The sequence below is a fragment of the Anolis sagrei genome, chromosome 2 (genome assembly GCF_037176765.1).
Source record: "Anolis sagrei isolate rAnoSag1 chromosome 2, rAnoSag1.mat, whole genome shotgun sequence".
Taxonomy (NCBI): domain Eukaryota; kingdom Metazoa; phylum Chordata; class Lepidosauria; order Squamata; family Dactyloidae; genus Anolis; species Anolis sagrei.
In genome coordinates this window covers 203,167,663-203,192,601 of record NC_090022.1, presented here as the reverse complement: position 1 = coordinate 203,192,601, position 24,939 = coordinate 203,167,663, and the positions used below count along the sequence as shown (strand labels likewise).

The 24,939-nt window shown below is 38.8% G+C and overlaps 1 protein-coding gene across 3 annotated transcripts in view; it reads left to right on the top strand.

The window, feature by feature from the left end:
• LINGO2 (leucine rich repeat and Ig domain containing 2) overlaps positions 1 to 24,939 on the top strand; it is a 785,688-nt gene that overhangs the window by 208,840 nt on the left and 551,909 nt on the right. The window lies entirely within an intron of this gene.

The following is a 24,939-nucleotide window of genomic DNA, read 5'->3' as shown; positions in this document are numbered from 1 at the left end:
TCTCAAAGGAAGAGTGTCCGTGGTTATGTTAGGTTAAAATTGTTCTTCTTTGTTAGATTAATATTGCAACATCACCCAAAAAAGGAACCAAAAGGCAATGCTGGCCAGGGGCTACTGCCCCCCCCCCCCCCCGGTACATGTAGGCACTTTTCCCTCTCTAAGAGATGACCCTGGATTTATTCACAGGACATATTAAAATCCAGAATTCTGGCCCCTTGACTTGTACATGAGGTTGACTTATACATGATTATATACATGACTCATAAAACACAAGAAAGAGATTTATTTATTTATACTGTATTTATACCCTGCCTTTCTCAACCCTGTAGGGGACGCAAGGTGACTTCCATATATGCCATAAAACACATTATACACACACACACACATACACACAAACACACACACACATATACATTCTTCTTATGATATTGTAGATCAGCGCCTCCCCCAGTTTTACATGCAGTTCTTGAAGTTCATCTCACATTGGGATGAACAATTCTGTAAATTGCTTCCATTGCATTTACAGCGGGGTGGAGCATGGTCTTTGGGCCATTAGAACATGTTAACATGTTAAAGTAGATGTCTTCTGAGACCTAAGCTATTGTTAAAAAGATTGTGCTGCTGTTGAAACAGGCTCAGATAGATATAAGCATCTAATAGAACATATTTTCTGAAGTTCATCAAAAAGGAGGGGTGGTGAGAGAGAAAAAGAAGCCAGAAGCTGCTTGTACCTCAATTATAATCATTGGTTAAAGTTATGCCAGGGCATTGCTTGTGGCTGTTCAGTGCTCCTAGGAGGTTGCGTAGTGGTACAGGCTTCTTGCTGTTAACTTAATTAGGGTTGCCTCTGAGAGATGAGAGTTGCAGTGTGAAGTTTGTAGAACACCATAGGCCACACAACATGCTGAAACCTGGCCCTGATGTAAACCAGTGTGATTTTTGCACAGTACATAAGCCCGATTTCCCCTGTCATGTCAGAATGATAGATAAGCTCAGCACTTCCTTCAGTTTTCAAAGAGCCAATCATTTTGCATTTTGATATTTCTCAAGTAAACCATAAGAATTTAAATTTTAAGGGATCTGAAAGTGTTTATAAAAGAAGTACAGGGGACAACCTACTAACAACACATCTGGCATTAGAGTTTCCATTCATATCTCTGGCTGTCACAAAGAGGAGATTCCCTAAATATTATGTCTCAGCTAAGACAATTAAAATGTATTTCTATTTAAGTGTTAAAAACAGAATTTATATTGGCATTTAAAAGAGAATGGTTTGTCTGTTTGTGATGAGTTTCTGTGCTTTTCTACATAGGCCCCAAACCCCATTTCTGACCAGAAGTTAAACAGATGTCATCCAGGGATTTATGATCTGTAATGCAAGATAAATATAGTCAATTCAGTTTTACTCCATATTATGTGAAGTCAGAGAATGTGCTGAAGTTTCGGTGGAATTCCAAAACAGCCCAGCAATTTGGGGTTAGTGTGGAGAAGGGGAGTGGCTCAAATCCAAGTAAGTCCACTGTTCACATGGACTGACACCACCAGCCTCCTCCATGAACTGCAGTACTCTTCTTGGTTTGCATATGGAGATGCAGTCTTTCAAATAGTCTGGACTTGAACCATTTAGGGCTTTATAGGTAGTGACCAGCATTTTGTATTTAACTGGTGAGCAGATTGGCAGCCAGTGGAGCTGCCATAACATAGGAGTTGTCTGTTCCCTGTATGACACTCTAGTTAGTAATCTGGCTGCCAATTTCTGAACCAGTTGCAGCTTCTGAAAAGTCTTCAAAAGCAGCCTCACATAGAGAGTGTTGCAGTAGTCCAAATGGGATGTGACCAAGACATGGACCACCATGGCCAAGTCTAGCGTCTCAAGGTATGCGCACAGCTGGCACACAAGTTTTGATTGTGCAAAGGTGCTCCTGGTCAGATTCCAGGATCACCTCCAGACTGTGAACCTGTGTCTTTAGGGGGAGTACAACTCCATCCAGCACAGGCTGTAATCCCATGCCCTGGTCCACCTTCTAACTGACCAGGAGTACCTCTGTTTTGTCTGGATTTATTTTTGACATATTAGCCCTCATTCAGTTCATCACTGATGACAGGCACTGGTAAAGGGGCAGGGTGGCATCTTTGGAATTTAGTGGAAAGGAATAATAGTGTTGGGTGTCAGACACATAAATTTGACACAAAACTCCAGATGATCTCTCCCAGCAGTTTCATGTAAATGTTAAACAGCATGGGAGATAGATCTGAGTCCTGGCCAGGGAGTCAAATAGGAGTCCCCCAGCTCCACCCTCCTTCCTGCAGGAACTGACCCTCTAGGAAGGACCGGAGCCACTGTAAAACCGTGCCCCCGAGCCTCATCCCAGAGAGTCAGCCCAGAAGTATATCATGGTTAATGGAATCTAAAGCCACTGTGGGGTCCAAGAGAATTAATAGGGGCACACTCCCCCTATCTAGTTCTCTTCATAGATCATGCACCAACATGACCAACACCATTTCTGTCCTGTATCAATTTCAAGCCTGAAACCAGCTTGAGATTGATTCAGATAATCCCTTGGAGTTGTGATGCCACCACCTTCTCCAGAAACTTTCCCAGGAAGGGGAGATTGAATACTGGCCTATAATTAATCAATTTAGTGGGATCCAGAGTGGTTTCTTCAATAAAGGTCTATCACTGCCTCCCTGAAACTAGTTGGCATTATGCCCTGAGTCAGGGAGGCATTTACCAGCACCTTCACCCACTCTGTTAGTCTCTCCCTGGCTGATTTAATGAGCCAGGATGGGCAAGGGTCTAGAGAACAGGTGATTGGTCCCATTCCTCCCAGGATCTTGCCCATGTCCTTGAGTTGGATAAATTGAAAGGAATCCATAGAACCATGATAAAGAGATGCCTTCAGTTGCATCCACGGAGATTGCATTAACAGTGACGTCAATATTGGAACAGATCTGAGCAATTTTTCCTGCTTTCTGTAAATCTATGAGTTCTTAAGCTTCCAGTCAAGCCAGGAAAAATGTTTCAGAGTTTTGAGAAATGCCTTAACATTATTTTCACAAAGATGAGTGAGAAGGTACATATTTTGGCATGGTCTTTAATATCAGTGCATGCCATTTAGTATAGTGGGAACTTGAAAGTTTGCTACCTAGTGCTTTTGTGTTTGTATTAAAGTGGACCACTGTGGATTCAAGAGTTTTTATAATGTTGGGCTACAGTGGTTTCAAACTGGCCCAGGATGCCATTTTCATGAACCCTGTAATTGCTTCCATGCTCTCAGCTATCTGACCTAAACTCTCTCCACTATAACAGTGCCTTGCAATTTTGCCACAGTACTACCCAAATTCCTTTATTTTTGTCTGACTACATTAAAAGACAAATGACTTAAGAATGTTGCCTTTGAGTATAATAAATTCATGAACACTGTGAGTGGCTAATAGCTTTACAAATCACGTTGTGCAAAAGATGAAACACTGAACCTATTTCAACACCTCATTGGTTATCCCTGCTAAGCCAGCAGTTCCCATATCTTTCCATTTATTCCTTTGTGTGTGTGTTAACATCTACAGTGTTTTCTTTCTCTGTGCATTGGAATTACTCTGGACATTATTTGTCATTTTGTTCTTGAGTGGAACCGATGCCTCCTTGGCTCAAATGTGATACTTGATTGTATCATCACTGTTTTCTGAAATATTGAATCGTCCTGCCTTTCTAAGAATTGCCTCTGAGCCACCTGTTAGATATAAATTGCAAAGCATCATGAGACCGTTTCAAGCATATCCTTCACATTAAGTGCAATGTAAACAAGAAGCAAATGTAATGATTTCTTTTAGCAATATTCAGACTAAACTACTGTTTGCACAGAGTTAATAGCACACCTTGTTAGGTGTGTAGGAGAAGAACTATAAAAGAAAATTACATATCAGCATCATAGCAGCTTATCAGCATTGTCTTGTCATTCTTTAGACCTGATTGGAGAAACTTAACTTAGCCAGGTTATTACATGTCCTGTGGAGCTTGGTACAGAATAACTGAATAACTCTCATTCAAGAGGAGGTAATACCACCCTCTAATAAAAGCCCCTTCCATGCAGCTGAATAAAATTCCACATCATCTGCTTTGAACTGGAATATATGGCAGTGTGGACTCAGATAACCCAGTTCAAAGCAGATATTGTGGGATTTTCTGCCTTGATATTCAGGGTTATATGGCTATGTGGAAGGCCCCTTGGAGAAGGTAAAAGACAAATCCTAGAAGGACGTACATCTCAGTGATAGAACACATGCACAAATGGTTTAGCAAAATTGCATCAAGCTTCTGATGACCACCTTTACTCTCAACATCTCCTCCAAACACAGAAGTTACAGAGTGCACCTTGTAGATGAAATGAGTAGGCTAACCAGGGAAATCTGTTGAACCATTTGGGTTGAAAACTTGGAAATACATATCTTGGCAATCGAGGAAATACATATCATGGCAACTAGTTGGTAGATTTTGCACTCATTGAGCTTTCACTTCCTCATCAGAACTAGATTTGTTCACATAAAGTCCAAGATCTAACAATGACACAGTTTCTTGTCTTTGCTCCTGTTTCATAGTTTCTTTGTCAAGGCTTGTATTAGATGAACCATTGGTAGACATCTCCGTTTTCTCTGTTTCCATTTGCAATCCAGGTATGCATGTTCTATGGTTTTCATCAATACCAGCTGCCCCAATGATTCTCAGCCTTCTGCCTTCTTGATCTTCAATATTTGGCTTTTTCTTGCTTGCCATGAACTCAAAACATTCAGTTTCTTTGATAGATGTTTAGGGGAGTCAGGTGAATGAAAGGAAATGCTAACAGCAACTAACAGGGCTTTCAGTCTCAGAACAGCAACTCAAGTTAGCAGACAATTTCACAGAAAGACAGCTGTATTTGGAATGACCCACATCTGCTTATTATATTTTTAGTAACTATATGAGAATACCTTTAATCTGGTAGCTAGTTATTTAAAAATACTTGATAGTTTAGGAGAAATTAAAGTATAAACTTTTAAAACACGTGCAAATTAGTTTAGTTGTTATATACCTGAAAACACTGTAAATTGTATTTAAACTTAAGCCTTTTCTTATAAAGTTTAACCTAGGGAGTCAGTCATTTTTATGTCAAAAATGTTAATTAAACATCCACAACATCAACACTTGGTTGTGTCCACTATGTTGGCTATTGCTGTTATTGCAATGTAAAATGATGGAACTCTAATTTTTGCTTCTCATTGACTTAACATGAGGATTTGGTTAATCAGTTAAAATTCATGAGTAAAACAAGGGTGTTTTCTTTACTTGAAAAAATTCAAGGAGGTGGTGTTGATGGTTGTGATGGGCTGTGATGGTGGTGGGTTTTAGAGAAAACCTTACCCCAAAGATCTTAAAACTTAGGCATGCTCATAATATATGGTCTTTCAGGTACTGTGGAAAGAAGTGATCAATATCAATATCCCCAGGAATGGAGTGGTATCCAGTGAAGTTATTTCAGCAGTTTGATTATTTGTCCCCTAAAGAGAGAGAGAGAGAGAGAGAGAGGTAAAGATTGAGAGGCCCAAAACTGCAGTCCGTGTGCAATCCAATACTAACTGGATTTGAGTTTATGTCTTTATCAAGATAAGCTATATCCTACATTTCCACTATAAAAATTGCACTTGGAATTCAAAATAACCCAAAGTACATAAAGGCATGGTTGTTGAATATCTAAGTATAATTAATTACTAATTATAGGAAATGACAAACAGCAAATATATGAAATGAGAGATTAAAGAAGTTATTGCTTGCAAGCCATATGCACAAACATAAATCCTGCCATTTGCTTGCTAAGCTCTTTAATATACTATGAGGAATGCAGTAGCTTTCCATCTCTGCCATTTTGCACGCTCAGCTCATCTTTATTTAACAACTAGTGTATCATTAGCACCTCCAATTAAAAAAAAACAGAGGGAAATATAATCCATGAATTCTAAAGGCAAAATGTCAAGAAAAACAGCATCACAAATGGTAGATTTAAATATATTCTTTCGAGAACCTAATATATTCTAAATGATTGTACTCAATCAACTTTGAGTTTATTTACAGACAAGTAGAATTAACTCCATTTTAGAGACCCATGAGAAAACACAACCAGTACAATACAAATATTCATCAGTGCAGCTTAGGAACTGTTTAGATAAGCGCTGTAATGAATTCATGCATTAATCTCTGAATACTCAAGAAAATATTTATCTGTATATGTTACAGAAAATGCCCACATTTTGATGGAAGCTGACATTAAAATGTGATTGCAAGCAACGTGTAATTTCCCTGTAAATATGCCCCCTTATTTCTCTGAGGTATACACATGAAAGCTGGTGACTGCTTATGTCACTTAATTTTTTTGAATATTCACAACATTTAGCAAGAATTCTTAATATAGTAAATGGAAAAAGAGGAGGGGAAGGGTTGGGGACTGGGAGGATTTTGGACTTCAGCAGGGAAAGATGGGTTAAGGAAAAGAAGCTGGGAAGGGAGAACAGAGAAAAAGAAAAGAAAGATAGGGGAAAAGGGGAGGTTTTATTCAATAGATATATGGATTGAAATATTATCCATTATATCATAATAGTAGTGCTGTCATCACCATACAAGTCGTGAGATTTGTGTTAAGGTAGTTCACAAATGAGATAGTTGCTTTGCTTATGGAATTCATTTCTGCTTCTTATCTGCTCCCAAATGATATGCAGATTTGCTATATAAACAAAATTATTCAATCGTCTTATTAACAGCAGCTTTAAGTGCATTTGCTAGTCCCAGCCAAACAACACATACTGAATCAGTTACTGAATGGCATCACAATACCGAATACAATTCTCTTTGATTCAGTGGCGGCAAAGATTTCTGTCTTAATTTTGAAATGGGAGAATGTTCCTCTGTTTTCGAGTTTATGTGTATCGAAGTGTGTTTATGTGTGTGTGAGTGAGTGAGAGAGAGACTGAAAGAGAGAAAACTGTTCAGATTTCCGATTATGAAAGACACCAGTGGCTTGAAGAAACAAAGCAAAGGCTTTATTGTGGAAATTTCATTCTAAGACATTTATTCTGGGTGCTAATCTAATCTATCTTAATTCTAAAGATGAGCTAAATGTGGACTGGTGGGAAGAGAAAAGGTGGTAAAATATAGATAAGAGTATTGTTTTAAAGCTAACCTTAAAAATGTGTAAACATCAAGAACTGGCACTCAAGCACTGTAACTGGAGGTCAGCTTTTACCCACAGTGCTATGGAGTTTGAAAAGACACAAAGACAGGACAAAAAGAAGGAACGTGCTGAAAGGCACATCAAGCAAACCCTTGTTGTGACCGTCTTCCATCTGGAAAACTATGGCATCTATGTGAAAGATCCTGTAGCTCCAAAATTGGTCTTCAAAGTCATTTACAAATCCACCACCAAAGCTTTACCTGTTGAATACACTCATACTCAGCCATGAGTGATAGACTATGACAGGCATCCTCAAACTGGGCCTTCCAGTTGCTTGGGCCTTCAACTCCCAGAAATCCTGATAATTGAACAAGCTTGTTAGGGTTTCTGGGAGTTGGAGGCCCAAACAATTGGAGGGCCGCAGTTTGAGGATGCCTGGTTATGTTAGTGTCACTAAGGTTATGTAACCCCATTACTGCTGCCCAACAAGAAGTGCATTATTACACTTCCAACAAGAGTGAGGAGCTGTGATCGTCAGTAGCCAACATTTAATACATAGTGCTTAATGCTATAACAAGGACTATTATGTCCCCATGCTATTTTAATCACTTGGAAGGTGAACTGGCTGTGCAGGGAACAGCTAGTTGAATCAAACAAGAATGTATTAACTAACAAGAATTTTTGACTTTCTCTCCTCTTGAGTCTCACTACAAAGACTTTATGAGAAGTTAAGTTTTCAAGAGATAACAAAAACCTTGGAATATTAATAATCGAATAAAATAAGCATATCAGAGATGATTAAAAAAAGAGATAGACACAGTTCTGGACGAATTGAGATTCTTAAATCTTTATTTTTCTTATTGTCTCTTTCTTATATCGTCTTCAACTGTCTCTAAGATGGTCTCAGTATTTAACTAGGAGTAAATAGTGAGGGTCTTCATGGGGCACATCAAGGACTATACCTAGATCCCAGGTTTTGACCAAGAAACCTTGGAATCTGGAATGATCCTGAATTGACAACCATAGTTACCATTCTCTGTTGCTAGCATTATTAGGCTGGGCTTTAAAAAAAGGTTTCTCCATCATCACCTTGTCCTGTTGAATGTTTCCCAAGAAAGTGATTACTTGTTAGTATTTCCATATAAAACAGAATAATCACAGATAACTACCCAGTCAATCATGTTGGTGGAAAAATCTGTTTAGCCTATCTGACACTAACAATTTGCCACTTCCTTCTGTACTCATTCATGGTAGCATGATGCTTGTGATGTATCACTTCCAGGTATTATCTTATCATTTATATGGGTGTCCAAATGACATATTATGAGAAGAAGCTCTTTATTTTTTGGACTAGTAGAATGGACACTGTGAAAGTAGCATTTATCAAATAGGCTTACTTGGAAAGCTGTAATTCTACATTAAAAAAAATAAAATCCCCCCGGTTAGTTTTGCAAAAAGAAAAAGAAAAAAGGAAGAAGAATCAATAATGTTGTTCCAGTTCACTATGTGTGAAGACTAATGCTATTTTATACACTGCCCTCTTCTGAGAAAAAATAACATTATTGATATTTCCTTCTGTTGTCATACAAAAGGACTGCAATTCATCATGTTAGTTGGTTGTCCCAATGTGAGGATCATTTTTCTATTTAAAAAGTGGAATAGGACTATGCTGGGGATATATATATATATATATATATATATATATATATATATATATATATCTTGTACTACAGAGCTCATGTTGGTAAGAATTTTTGAATGTATCTTGCTGATATTTGAGTCAGACTGTCACAAATATTATACATCAATGGTTGATATTCATGCTGTGAACATATTTCTACAATAATATAATTATTGATTTTCAATGGATTTTATTTAATATTACTATGGGATTTTTTAAAAAAAATCAGTGTTATCTTTTATATGAAAAAGAGATAAGGGTTGACATCACAAATACTGGAAGAGCAGAGACAGATGAAATCATCCAGTAAGAGTTCCATAAGTGGTCAACCAAATAAAGGAGCAGACAAGCAAACAGCTAGGCAGACATAGAAGAAGATAGTATGGCTAACAGACAGAAAAGTCAAAAAATTGCAGAACAAAGTAAGGAATTCCTGTATTGCCATCAGTAGTATATGTCTCATTGGCCTTTTGGGATTTTTCATATTTCTTGGCCTAAAAGCCATAGTATGATAGATCAGGTTTTCAAGTTCAATTTAACACAATCATTCAGGGAGACGGGGAACAAATAAGATACTTGGGTGTTCTTGCAAGAATAATTCAATTAATTTGGCAGTTCTTGGGTGTTACATAGTAGTTACATATTTCTTACAGTGAATTCCCTGCTGGGATGGACTTTTCAGTATGGACAATGAGAAAACCATGTCGGCAGGAACCCAAAATGCATGGAGAAATATGTGTCATACTATGTCCTCTTATCACCTTCCATGCCAGTCCTGCCCTTTAGTTTAGTGGAGGCTATGCTTATTGAAAGCAGATATAATTGTCAGCCAGGTACATTTGTACACATGTGATCAGGTGATGGGTCAGTGAGTGAGGAGGATGCAATCCCCCCCCCCCCCCTTTTCCTCCTCTTTTAAGCCACCTTGTTCTTCTGTATCCAGGTCATCCATATAACTTGTGAGGAAAAGCAGAGGCATAAGTATTTTTTGCATCTTTTTCACTTGTGTGATATACAGAATAATCATCAATTTTCTCATCTTCAGCAAGAAAGAGTGTCTCTCAACACTTCAAGAAAATAATCACCTGTCACACAATGCAGAGAAAAAGAGAGAGAAAGAGCATGTAGAAATTGTTTCTCAAAACAGCCTTCATTTGCTCGTGGAAAATAAAAATAACTTTTGGGACAGAAAACAGAAGATCCTGTGCTCATCTACAGTGACACTATAATACAGCTTGTAACCGGTTGGCAGATATGGTTTCCATGGCATGGGTGATTAGATTGAGATGTCTGGAACTGGTTTGAAGCCAGATGGATAATTAATTACGTTCACTGTGGAACTTGTCTTCAAACTGCTCTATGGGTTTTTCCAATTTCTGGGAGAAATGTACGCCAGTTCTCTGTAGGCTTATGAGGTGAAAAAGGGAGAGAAAATGGCACGTAGGAATAGAGGCAACGAATTACCCCTTCCAGTAGGTCATTTAGCCCCCTGCTGCCCAGCCATGTCTTTGTAGCACCTTTCCACAGTCCCCTTTCTGGAATCTATAATATGCTAAAGCAGGGACAAGTATCTACAAAGCACTCCTCATTTTGTGGAGCCAGTTTCATCCCGGATCTGGGATGCTGCAACATAATATTTGGCTGAAAACAGACTTTCCTGTGATTTTAAAACATGTGTTGTATATCCTTCAATATGTTATTGTTGTATTTTTACTGTCAGGGAGGAGGAGTAAACAGAATTTTTTTGCTTCAGTTACTAAAACAAGACAAGACAGAGGTCCTCCTGGTCAGTCGCAATGCCGAAAAGGGTATAGGGTCGTAACCTGTGCTGGATGGGGTCACACTCCCCTTGAAGGCACAAGTTCGCAGCTTGGGAGTTCTCCTGGATTCATCACTGAGCCTGGAATCCCAGGTTGCAGCGGTTACCAGGGGAGCATTCGCACAATTAAAACTTGTGCGCCAGCTGCACCCGTACCTTGGGAAGTCAGACTTGGCCACGATGGTCCATGCTTTCGTTACATCCAGGATAGACTACTGCAATGCACTCTACATGGGGTTGCCTTTGAAGACTGCTTAGAAGCTTCAAATAGTCCAATGAGAGGCAGCCAGGTTAATAACTGGGGTGGCATATAGGGAGCATACAACTCCCATGTTACTCCATCTCCACTGGCTGCCAGTTTGCTACCGGGCACAATTCAAGGTGCTGGCTTTGGCCTATAAAGCCCTAAACGGCCCCGGCCCAAATTACCTGTCCGAACGCATCTCCCCCTATGAACCACCATGGAAATTAAGATCCTCCTGGTAGGCCCTGCTTTTCATCCCACCATTGTCACAGGCACGGTTGGTGGGGACGAGAGACAGGGCTTTTTTGGCGATTGCTTCCCGGCTATGGAACTCCCTTCCTGGTGAGGTCAGCCCCCTCCCTCCTGTCCATTAGAAGGATGGTAAAAACTTGGCTGTGGGACCAAGCTTTCGGAACAGGGCAATAAAGTGGTAATGGGAAAGATGACCAGGCCAAAATATTAGATTTGATGCGGATGACTGGGACGGTTTTGAATGGTGTATTTTAATATTTTGATGAATGTTTTTTTTATGTATTGTATGTGGATTTGTGTCCCGGCATTGAATGTTTGCTGTGTATATGCTGTGCTCCGCCCTGAGTCCCCTTCAGATTGAGAAGGGCAGAATATAAATATTATAAATAAATAAATAAATAAATAAATAAAACATTATTTCTGAACAGGACTATTACGTGTTTGCACTAACTGTGAGGTCACTTTTATTGCCAGTCCAAGCTTGGTGTGATATATTTTTAAACTTCTTATTTAAAGTGGAACACTAAGGATAACCAGGACCTGTTTAACTTATTCGGTTCGGGACCTGCTTATCTTCGCAATCACATCTTCCCCTATGAACCAGTGCATATCTTGAGATCATCCAGGGAGGCACTGCTCTCCCTCCCTCCGCCATCTGAAGCACGGTTGGTGGGGACGAGAGAGAAGGCCTTCTCTGTGGTGGCTCTGGAATTCTCTCCCTAGGGAGATCAGACAGGCTCCCACCTTGTCCTCTTTCCGGAGTCAATTAAAAACTTGGATGTTCTGGTGCGCTTTTGATTAAGCAGTCCACCAGTAATTTTTCCTGTAGCTACTGTAAGTTCAGCACTTTACATCAGCCCTCGTATTGTCTACCTCAATATCTTTGATGACATTATTTCCAGCCCTGCTTGCTGGATTATTCCATTTCCATGTGCTCACTTCAGAATATACTGTACTCAGTGAGCCTGTACCTCAGCTATGTTCTTTATCTCAGCCATATTGCTTGATACTGTTTACAATTGTGACTGTTTTTATATTTTCATATCTGATGTTTTAATCTGTTGTGTTTTATTGTAATTTTTGGACTAGTCCCTTGTAAGCCTCCCCGAGTCCCCTTGGAAAGATGGTTGGCAGGGTACAAAAATAAAATTATTATTATTATTATTATTATTATTATTATTATTATTATTATTTTCTCCTTTATGACCCAACTATTAGCAGCTCTTATTTCATCAGATCTGAGAGATGTTCAGTATTACTGATGGTGGAAAAATGTATTTCAGTTGGCTGTATTTTTTTTAAAAAAAATCTATTAAGTTTGATTACATTTTCTTGCCATGTGCCTTCATGTTGATCACGATATATGACAACCCATACATCAAGGCAGATAGATAGATGTATAGCAAGGTTGTCTGGTTGATCTTTCTAGTACTTTCTAGTTCCTTTAACACAATTTTCTGATATCATGGGACCAAAAGTAAGTTAATTTAACTGCAATCTGGCTAGAAATGTATCTCTCACAGATATAGAACTTTATGGACCTCATCACATGGGCTTTCAGTCCTGTCCTAGGATGGTCTGAGATGCAGCCAAGATGGAGCCTGCTGGAACCCATCACATAATGCAAGGCTACTTCCAGCAGGTCTCTTTACTGGTTCAGAAACACTGCATCTCAGAAACATGCTAAGTGACAGCCAGAAGAACATGGATGACTGCCTGTGTTCTTATAGGACAAGCTCTGGACAGTGCGGGAGCAAGCTGGGGTCAAACAGTTTTACACATGGGATGGTGAGGGAACCATGTGGGGCACTGCCTGATGATTTGCCCTGCTGACCCACAGATGATCCTCCTGTCCCCTGTCTTAAGGACCTCCAAGTGTCCTTAGTGTAATTGGACTTGGTCAGAAGTTAAAAGACCCACATAATGTTGAGGAGCCAATCCTTATGCTGCTTCTCTGTGTTAGCAATATGCTTATTTACACCAGCATATACTTTTTATTCTAAGACGCAAGCAAGCATTTTCAAGGACACTTAGATGAAAATAAAGTCTACATTTCACAGTGTCATCCATATTTTCTGCAAGAATCTTGCAATAAATATGTTTCTTCTCTGCACCTTCAACAGGCGCATAAAAAGGGAGAAAGGTTTGCAGCAGATTGTGATACTGACTTTCCTGTATTTCATTTGATGGGACACAACAACATGTCATGGTGAATTTCTGAAATATGCATATGTATTAGTCAATCCTAAGTATCATGCACCTCAAGGCTCATTGAAGTGTCAGAAGAATTGCTCAGTCTGTGGAGGATAAAATACATTCTGAAATCACAGTTGTGACAGATTTGATTTTAAAGGTCTTACTGAGAGAAACTAAAACAAAAAAGCAAAACACTAGAAACTAGGAATATATAGAATAATGTTGTGAAGGCGTATATTTTCCTACCACTTTTCTTGGCATTAAATTAAAGGTGGTTCTCTTATTGCTGTTCTTTTTTTTTTGTTCATTTACTTTTTAATATATTATTTAAATATAATACCATACTTTTTAGGGAATGCAGATTTCATGCTACCATCAAAACCCCACTGCCTCCCCCTAACCTCTTTCCCAATTGATTTTTTTTTACCAGGTTGACTCTAGATACTTCTTGTTTACAACAAGGCCCAAGTGCCAGCCTCCATCCCCACTGAAATCTGGAAATGCAGTGGTTAAGTTTATTATCACCCACCCTCATTCTCATTTTCAGTAAATAATAACATCAAATTGGGAGGTGGAAGTGTCTCTTCTGATGCACCCAGACACATCATTGTGATTGTGGGAGGATTGTGTGAAAACCACAATATTTTAAAAAGGATATAAGTTGACTATCTCTTATCCAAAATGATTGGGATTGTTATGGATTTTATTGTGAGGGTTTTTTTTAGGGATTATAGTGGGGCTTTTTAAAGGGAGAAACTTCGGGTTCTTTGAGGTTGCATATTTGTACCTAATTTGATATCTAAGAGTTGGGACCTGAGTCTAAATAGGAAATTAATTTCTATTTCATTAAAACATTATATGCGTGAAGGCTTAAAGGTAATTTTATACTCTCTCTCTCTCTCTGTGTATGTATATGTGTGTGTGTGTGTGTGTGTGTGTGTGTGTACATAGAACAAAGTTTGTGTACATTGAACCATTAGAAAGCAGAAGTAGCAGTAACTTAGACTCCTTTTCTAAGAGGGGGAGAGAATTCAAGATTTTGGAATTCCTGATATGGGATACTCAATGTAGCAAGATAGTAAGAGCCAGCACTAGTTAGAGCTGCTTCCATTGACTTGTGTATAAGTCAGCCCAGGTTTGGGGGGTTGATTTTATAATGCAAATTTTTAGTTATACATGAGAATATATAGTAGTTACAGCCTGCAACAAGACTAAAACAAAACTTACAACATATTTTAAACCTATACTAAATGTAGTAAAAGCAAGAGTTAAATTAAGAATCTATGCTAAATATACAACAGGTATGTAAATCCTGAGTTGGTGATTTGGCTTGCTCTCAAAGAGAATGAGAAAACACGAACCCTTTTTTTTCTGATGAGGCATTCTGCCTTTCTCATCTAGTACTGCTCATGCTAGGATTTTTTCTTGCCTCCTAGAGACCCAAGAAAGCACAGCAGTTCGCTAAGGCTCCAGGAATTGCACTGAGACTTAGCAATCATACTTGTGATTAGGAACGGGCAAATATGACAATGTTTTATTTTCTCCCACTTTGGAATTATTGAAACCTCAAGGTCTTTCTGTCCTGAGTATGAATAAACTTACGCTTGTTGCCAATTCTTCAAAATAACTTAAATTGTATTCTTTCCTTGTCAAACTCTCTCTCTCTGTGTCAAAATTACAAAGATTTTGTCTTTCTATATAGCATTGTGGAGAGTGAAACACAAGTTATATCAGAATTGCCTGTGTTCATTCTGCAAAGCCTACCCAGGTTCTCAGGCTATGCAAGTGAATGACCTGAGGTCCATCACAAAACATCAGCCCCACAGCTATGAGAGCCTTGTGCTGTTCCCTGTTAACCAGCTTTTCACGTTGGATTAGTGTCAAGGCACTTTGGTTACACTGTCAGCATCACAGCACCGGGAGGTGGGGGCATCTTCATCCATCATTTTGATCAGAAATCAGCCTGTAAATTGTTAACAGTTAGTGACCTGGCTAGTTGTCACCCTCTCTGTCAAGCTAACAAGAGCTTTCATGTTCCTTCCGCGAAAGGACACCCAACCGGCTTGTTTAACACAGCACAACACCTATTTGGAGAGATGCTTGTTCCAATTACAGTGCCCTGCACAAGGACATGGTCACTCAATAAGGATGTAATATTGAGAGAGGAGAAAGCTTGAAAAATAAAATTAAGAGTTGGTTTTCGTTCTGTCAGTATTTCAAGGACACTGCTAGGCATAATCTGATGCTGATAAAGTTCTAACCACAGATAAGGATAGACACAAAATAAGTCTTTCTTCACAATGAAAGTAGCAGCTAACTAGTTTTGTATCTTGTTATTAATTCTCAACTTTTTAAAAGTCAGTTTTCTGAATAAAATTAATCATTTTCATTTTTAATGCATGTCCTAGTCATGTATGTCTGATAGGAAGTCTATGTTACTAACATATTGCTGTATTTATTATGTGCATTTATTCAATTGTACACTCTCCCAAAAAAAAAGTGTTCAATATAAAACCACAATATGTAATATAGAAAGCAGTAACAAACCAATGATAAACCAAAATTAATAGTTTATTCTCTAAATTACTGCACTATGCAGTACATTTTTTGGTATTCAGTGAGATTTGGTTCCAGAACCTGCTTTGGATACCAAAATCTGTGTGTTCAAGCCCTATTATATACAACAAAGCAGTAAATTTGTGGACCTCATATAAATTTGCAAAATGCATGTCTATCTTTTGGATTAATTTTGTTTTCAAACAATAGATAGTTGAATCCATGGATGCAGAGAACCAAGAAATAATAATAATAAACCAAATAAAACTGTATATATACCAGTCCTAATTCAATGATATACCAGAGTAAACAGGATACTTTTTAAGTGCACACTTTAATGTCTGTAAAGATGAGGCCAAAGGGATGTCACTACCAATGGATTTTGACAGGCTAGGAACTACTATAAAGAAACCACCTCTGTATGATATCTCTCTGAGAGTCGAAATAGTTTCTATTACAATAAAATAGAATTCTAATTAAACATCTAAAGCATTAATTTCTTTAAAAAATCTTTTGCTGAGTACTACACATAGAATGATTTCCATTAAACAGAACAGAAGCTCTCGGAAGATCTAGGTGCTCTTACTGCCTATTACAGGGAAAACTAGCTGATTCCTTATCCATCTCAAACCCAGACGTGTGCTTTTCATCTTAAGAAAAGATAAGCATCTTGAGCTCTGAGGATTACCTGGGAAAGAATCCCACTGGAGCATTGCAGCACACCCAAATACCTGGAAGTTACCCTGGACCGTGATCTGACCTACAAAAAGCACTGTCTGAATACCAAGCAAAAAGTGGGCGCTAGAAACAACATCATAGGAAAGCTGACTGGCACAACCTGGGGATCACAACCAGATACAGTGAAGACATTTGCCCTTTCGCTATGCTACTCTGCTGCTGAGTATGCATGTCCAGTGTGGAATACATCTCACCATGCTAAAACAGTGGATGTGGCTCTTAATGATACATGCTGCATTAGCATGGGGTGTCTGCACCCTACACCACTGGAGGAATTATACTGTTTTGTCGGTATTGCACCACCTGACATTCTTTGGGAAGTAGCAACTAATAGTGAAAGGACAGCATGCCAATGACTTAAATCAATAAATAGTTTTCTAAGACCTACAGATACACTTTCTGGAACACCTCAGCAAGCGAGAGTCCAAAAGTGGCAGGCTCAAACCCAGAACCTCAATCAATGGCTGACACCAAATGAGAGACTCCGCCCTGGGCACACAGAAAACTGGGTGACTTGGAAGGTGCTGAACAGACTGTGCTGTGGTACCACGAGATGCAGAGCCAACCTTAAGAAATGGGGCTACAAAGTGGAGTCTATGACATGCGAATGTAGAAAAGAGCAAACCAACGGTCACCTACTACAATACAACCTAAGCCCTCCCACATACCCAATGGAGGACCTTCTTATGGCAACACCAGAGGCACTCCCAAGTGGCCAGCTACTGGTCAAAGGACATTTAATAGAATGGCAAGTTTGCAAACTTTGTGTTTTATAAAAATACAATACAACTGTTTGGTTCTCTCCTGATCCGATAAATAAATAAATAACTATTAAAGACCCTCCAGAAACTGGAAATCTTCCTTCTGTTAATAATAAATCTTCAGAAGAGTGTGAGTACATATGACATTGAACAAGCCTAGCAAACAAGTTTTTATTTAGGGATTTGAGGGAGCAAGGAACAGGAGGAGATCAGTAGCAAAGCACAACAATACCTTTGCACTATATATTTTGTGTTTTTCTACTGATCTTCTCCTGTTCCTTGCTATATATATACAGGATAACTTCATGTCTAGACCTAATTGAGACTAAGTCTTATGGAACCCTGTGAGGTTTTTAACTCGACACACATAATTGTTCTGTGATCCTATCCTGAGAACACACTGTGATTGAATTCCTGCCATATAAATATGCATGTATTTGTCTGCAGATCTAATGCATTTCAAAAGCCTTCAGTTTTGTGGCATAATGAAATCCCCCTTCACTGCATAGTACATCTTGTCTGTATGTGTCTACAGAACTAGAAAAGAGCTTGATTGGGTCAACCATGTTATAATAGCACCTTGGTGAATGCATGTTTTGTGATTTTTGTATTAGGGACATGCATGAGCAGCAGTTTTGTGCTGGCATTATTTAATACGCTGTTATGAAAAAACAGATCACTTGGTTTTCTTACAGAAAAACATAACAACTGCATGACCTTTGCCCCTTCTCTCTCTTTTCTACAGCAAATGTAATGTTGTGTTATTCCAGTGAAGAATTCAAGTGCTTTCTGCTCAGTTCACACTTCGTTTTCAAATGTTGGCAAAATAAACAGCACAGGTCTGAGACAGCCGCAAGTAAAGAAGGAAAGGAATGAGAATGGGATGGAGTTGGTACCCAAAATATTCATTCCTTTCTGCTCATTTTTTTTTAAATACGAGAAGGCAACAAAAGAGTAATTAAACTGAATAGAGACATGGTTTTCAAGTATAATGAACCATGGTTTAATCTTGGCCTTTCTATCTGAAAGGGCTGAATAAAATGTAGCAGGAAGTACTGAGATACTAAACTAATATTCTGCCAATCAGAATGGACAATGCTGAGCAAATAATGACAATCCACTCTTGGTACATATAACAGTTTCCTATAGCCATAATTGCCATTTTCCCCATCCCTGCTGGAAATGCAGTTTTAACAGTATATCTCACAAAATCCAAACAAAAATGTACCTCCAACGAGCAACTGGATTCACATCATTCAAATTTAATTTGATTATATGATCTGGCTGATTAGTTTGCTAACTGGAGCCTGAGTTTGCTATAATGGCAGGTGGAATTATGTTGACAACAGTGATTGCACGGACCCATTTTCCTCCTCCATATGAGGACTGTGAGGGCACCTTTCCTAAAATGTATGGAAAATTGTCAGACCTCAACTTTCAAATTATTTGACTGTTATATTAACATAATGTATTTGTATTGTTTTGACTCATAGCAACATTTATTAACTGCCAGGCTTGTCAGGTTGGATAGGTAAAGCATGGACAAGAACAATATGGAGTACATACAGAAAGGCTTTTCAAGGCAGCCCATCTGGAACGCTTTTACACCAAACAGTTACAATCCTGTGACCCCACTTTAACTGCCATTGCAGCATGCTACAGTATTCTGGAATTTGTTGTGTAGGTAGGGATTCAAATTCCCAGCCAGATAGCACTATTGGCTTCATCAATACTGCAAACAGAAGCCTCATTTGTTTCAACTAATTTTCCCTCTAGCCATCTAGCCATAGTTAGGAGTTCCTAAGGTGGATCCATTCACCAAACAAGACTGAAATTTGCAAGGCTCTGAACAGTTTACCTCATTTTGCATTGATAGAGCAAGAGGATACTAATATTTTATGGTCCTTTTAGCCAAGAAGTAACTCTAGAGCTGAGTGAATTTTTAAGAGAGAAGTCATGACTTTATCTTCAGAACAGCTAGTAAATAACTCATATGATCTTTATTATAGATGAAAAATGGTATAGTACACCATAGTCTCACATTATAAGTGTTTTTCCTCCTTGCTTTCATTCCCTTCCATTATTTTGACCCCCTCATCTATTTCCTTCCTCCTCCACCACTTCCTCCTTCCTCTTCTTTTTCTTGCTTTTATATATTCTTGCTTATGCCTAGTTTTTCCTGTACCACTTCAGACTGGAGGTGAAAGATGATTAATGGTTACCTAATATTACAAATAACTATGACCTTGCACATAGAAAAATAAGTATCAGGTAAGCACCTTTCAGCATAACCTTCTACCCAATATGATATATTTCCTGTCCGTAGATTTGTTGTTGTTTTTAAAACAAACAAACAAACAACAAGTCTCTCATTTGAATCTCTTACTGTATTCTGAAATACTGTCATCTGGAATGTTGTTCTTTATTTACTCAGTCGCTTCTGACTCTTCGTGACCTCATGGACCAGCCCATGCCAGAACTCCCAGTTGGCCGTGTCTACCCCCAGCTCATTCAAAGTCAATCCAATCTGAAATAGTACAGCTCAAATGCACTTCTTTGGATGAATCATGGGGTTTGTAGTTTGGTGGAGTAACAAACAACACTCTTTAAAAACTACAGCTCCCATAATTCCATAGCATTGGATGATTGCAGTAAAAGTGGCATCAAACTGCAAATTTCTGTAGTGAAAATGCATTTGATGAAGTTCCAAGCTAAAAAAAATTGTAGACCCCAAAGAATGAACGAAACTCAATTTTCAATTCCTAGTCATTGACCATTGTTAGTTACTGTCATAGTTTTAAAAAAAAAACGATTTGTTTTCCCATTTACAAGCATTTTCTGTTATTTTTAGAAAACATTGACATGCTGATGTTCTTTGGTACAAAATACACTGACAAAGTTTCCCTTGAACCATGTAATGTTTCTTTTCAACTCTCCACTGAGACTGTTATCAAGAAATCAACCCCCCTCCCAAAATAATAACTTAGATTAAGTCTCTGGAGCATGATATAAATGTATATATTTTTACTAACTGATACAAGCAGATCTTGGCTGGGTTTCAAGTAACCAATCCTGCCCAGCCCAAACATTTATGAACAGGTAAAGCATGGAAAGGATTAACTCAAAAGTCCCAGTAGAAGGAAAATCTTCCTCAAACAATAGGCAAACCCCACACTCCTCTCCTGTAGAGTTTTGCCTTGATAAAAATACTTTGGAGCTTCTCCTATATCTGGATTCATGTTATTATTTATTAATATTAAATGAATGGGGGGGGGGGGGTTATAAATATATGTAATAGGGATTGGGGTGTTGGTAGAGGGTCACCACAGACATGTTCCTAGGCACCCAAAAGAACACAAACTGTACAAGGCATGTGCTTGTTAAACTGTTGGGGTTTGTAAATCTGGGAAGCTGTTCTGGTGTCTTGCCAGGATGAAATCCCCTCAGGGAAGCAAAGCAAACAGGAGGAGATTCTTTGTTGAGAAGCAATTAAGATCAAGCTCCATCCGTAAGTTTCAGAGTTATCAGATATTAGCTGTACCTCAGTGGGATTTGTATTGTTCTATATTCTTTCCCTTACGTTGCCTATACTTACATAAACCTCACCTTTGTCTCTGAGATTGGGTTCTTTTTGTAGACTCATATAATCCCATTCTGGACTATTTACATTGCCACAGACCATTTCCCAAATCACGTCCTTTCCAATGGCTCTGGCTTCAAATGGACAAATAGCAGCTCTTTATCTTTCCTCCTGCAAAGAAGACTCCATCCATTTCTGACATCACAGGGAGTCCCCAGGCAATAAAAACTTGGATCCTGGTTTGGCCACCTTCTCCCCCCCCCCCCAAAAAAAAAAAAGATGGAGAGAGAGCTACATGTTTACTTAAACTATCTTTGAGGAGGAAGGAGAACTCCACATTTGTTTGTGTTTAATTTAAGACTACCTCTGACAATTATGCACAAAAGAGGGGAAAATGCAGGGTGACCATTATGTGGTGGCGACTATTATGTGATGAGATGCAGCAACTCTAGGAGCAACTACAAGGTACAGTCACAACACAAAAAGAGTGAATGTGTCGCATTTTGATAATATAATTATCCCGTTGTTGTTATTATTAGGAAAACAATCTAATAAAAATGTTCTAGGGTGGGAGAAAGAACTCTTGTCTGTTGGAGGTAGGTGTGAATGTTTCAGTTGGCCACCTTAATTAGTATTTGATGGCCTGACCGTTTTTAGGTGTGGCTTGTTACTGTCTGAGGGGAATTGGCCAATTGAAACATTCCCACCATCTCCAACAGGCAAGAGTTCTTTCTCCCACTCTGGACCTTCCACAGATATAGAAAACCAATTTTCCTAGTTTCCAACAGATCTCACAACCTCTGAGGATGCCTGCCACAGATGCAGGTGAAACGTTAGGAGAGAATGCTTCTAGAACATGGCCATACAGCCCAAAAAACCTACAACAACCCAGTGATTCCAGCCATGAAAGCCTTTGACAATAAATCTAATACAAAGCATCCCATTATCAGTTAACTAATTGCTAGTATTCTTAAGTTTTGCTTTTACTTAGATACTTTTTTGTAGTAATGTAACCTTGCCAATAAATTTTCTAATGCTACAATACATTTTTGTTGAGCAAAGTGATTCAGCCTAATCCCTGTGGTCTTCCTTTTGCACTCAACTAAAAATCTTTCTCTGCTAATAATACCAAATCTGAAATTGCAGTCCTAATTGCTATTTTAGGCATCTGAGGGCTGTCAACTCAAGTGCCGAAGAGCCTCTCAACTTGATGAGCTTCCATACATTTTGATATTGCAAGAATTTGCTACTCATGAATACATCCCCATAGTTGTTGTTAGTCTCGCCGCATTATCTGAGTTACATAGTATTTAGTGTAACTGAAAATGCAATGTGCACATTTAGGCATCAAGTGAAACTGAGATAGTATTCTAGTAATATAAACAGCCCTGTTTCAGTAATTAAATGCTGAAGTTGTGTATAACAGCAGAAATAATTTCTGTCAGAAATGAAATAGAATTTATTCTCAGCAGTGACATCCTTAGGGGATGCAAACCATAATGGGTGATAACACTACCAGTGGGGCGACACCACCAGGACTATCTATAATGTTTTTGTGTTGAGTTTTAAAAGGAATTTATTCCTTTATATGTAAAAAAAAAACCCTATCCTTGTAGCTAGGTATAATAACAAACACATTGTTGTCCAATGCTAGAAACACACATTGTTTCCTAAGTTACTCCTGGGTTGTTGGTTTTTTTTTTTTGGGGGGGGGGGAGGGTTGTGTGGTTTTGTAGCTACTGATTTGGTTACATTTTCTGGTGCTTTATCTACAATTTGTTTATTTATTATGGTCTAGTTTATGGAGGTGATATGATGTGTTACTGCACTGGTTGACACCAACCCTAGTGCCACTAATGATTCTCAGATTCACTGGGAATTTTCATCCAATCATTTGGCCCATTGGATACGATCAGACATTATATACTATATTTCCTTTCTTCTGTAGGCAGAGTCATTTCTAGATTTTACCCTGGCAAGTAGCACAAAAAAAACAAAATCATTACCTGGGCCCTTCAACAAGCTACAACCTAGGATAGCATTGTTCTGTTTGGGTGTTCAGCATGGAGGGTGTCATATTGCCTGAATACATGTGCATGACATTGGCCTTACTTGTAACTCCCACTGCATGCTATCAATGTCCTCCCCACTCCAGACCTCGACATGTTCATCCCTTTGCTCAATTTTTCCCTGTCCTTTGACATATAAAGCCTTCATAACAACATTTGTAAATCTAGGATGGTAAATAAAGTGGCAACTTTCCACTTATCTTGTAATGATAACACTTCATCTTCTAATGGTAATTGTCCTCTCCCCTAATAATTATATCTAAAGATCGTATATCTTGGTCTAGCCATTAAACATAATATTCCACCAAATGTAGTCTTTCTCATGAGACTTCCTGGTTGTGAATAAAATACTCATTGACTTGGCAAGGGGATCAGGAACAAAGCTGGCTAATGTAGTGAGGGTTCTGATTTACTGCTTCTCTTTGTATCGAAGGGCCACCATTAGTGCTGGTTTCCTGGATAGTTATCTCATATTAAGCAGTTTCCAAGTGAGGTTTATTATCTGCCCATCTGTTTATTCATGTGACTATTGATCCAGACAATGTCTGGATGTCAAAAAAAGTAGCTGGAACATGTTTTCTATTGATATATCCACCTTCTTTTGTTATCTCCAATTAATTAGAAACTAGTACCTGGAACACTCATTCTTGTGTATTAAAAGAAGAGTTCATTTTGCTTGTTGGCATATGATTTTTCTTTCACTTGATAAATGTTTACTGTCATGGCTCAACAGGATGAGCGACAGTCGGCTCATTTTGGCAGTTCATGCTTAGTTTGTTCTCCCGTATTACAGCTCCATTTGTTTTATTTGCTTCCATTAATCTTTTCTGGGGCAATTCTCTGGTTAGCAATATGGCCCCTATTTAGGACAATCAGGGAATTAATTGCATGTCAGCCTTTGTAATAATTTTGAGAGCTGAGAGTTTCTGAAAGAGTTTTCTGTATGGAATATTAGCAGGTGAAATTAATGATAATTTAATATAGGCAGTTCCAAAAAATGTACAATGAGTATCAGGCCCGTAGCCAGGATTTCATTTTGGGGGGGGGGGGGGCTAAAAAAATTTCAGGGGGGGTTTCGGGGGGGGCTGAGTTTCGGGGGGGGGCTGAGTCTGAGTGAAAGAGGGTCTAGCCTAGCAAACCTTTTGTATCATTACCCCAATACCCCCATACATATGGGATATATTGAGAATGGTGATCAAATCATGATATTAATAAACATAACAGTTTAAATAATGCACCAATAAGGCCTTTTCGCGAACCACCATGAGAATTTCGGGGGGGGGGGGGCTGAAGCCCCCCGAGCCCCCCCCCCCCCCCCGGCTACATGCCTGATGAGTATATGTAGTTAGAAACAATGATTCTTTAATCGTCTGTCCCATGAAATATTCCATAAACAATAGGAATATTCACCATGTAGACATTTTATAAAATGGTATTTATATTACACTTGTGGATGTTGTTTCCCCAACTTCATTCCCTCAAGATTTTTTTTTTGGGGGGGGGGGGTTGTGTCAAGAGTGACTTAAAAAACTGCAAGTTGCTTCTGATGTGAGAGAAGTGGCCATCTGCAAGAATGTTGCCCAGGGGATGTTTTTGATGTTTTACCATCCTTGTGGGAGGCTTCTCTCATGTTCCCACATGGGGAGCTGGAGCTGATGGAGGGAACTCATTTGCGCTTTCCCTGGATTCAAACCTCTGACCTGTTGGTCTTCAGTCCTGCCAGTACAAGGGTTTAAACCATTGTACTACCAGGGGCTCCTATTTCCTCCGGTGATCTTGGACTACAGTGCCCATCACCCTCAGCTACTCTTACCAATGGTAAGGGATCATGGGAGCTAAAGTACAGT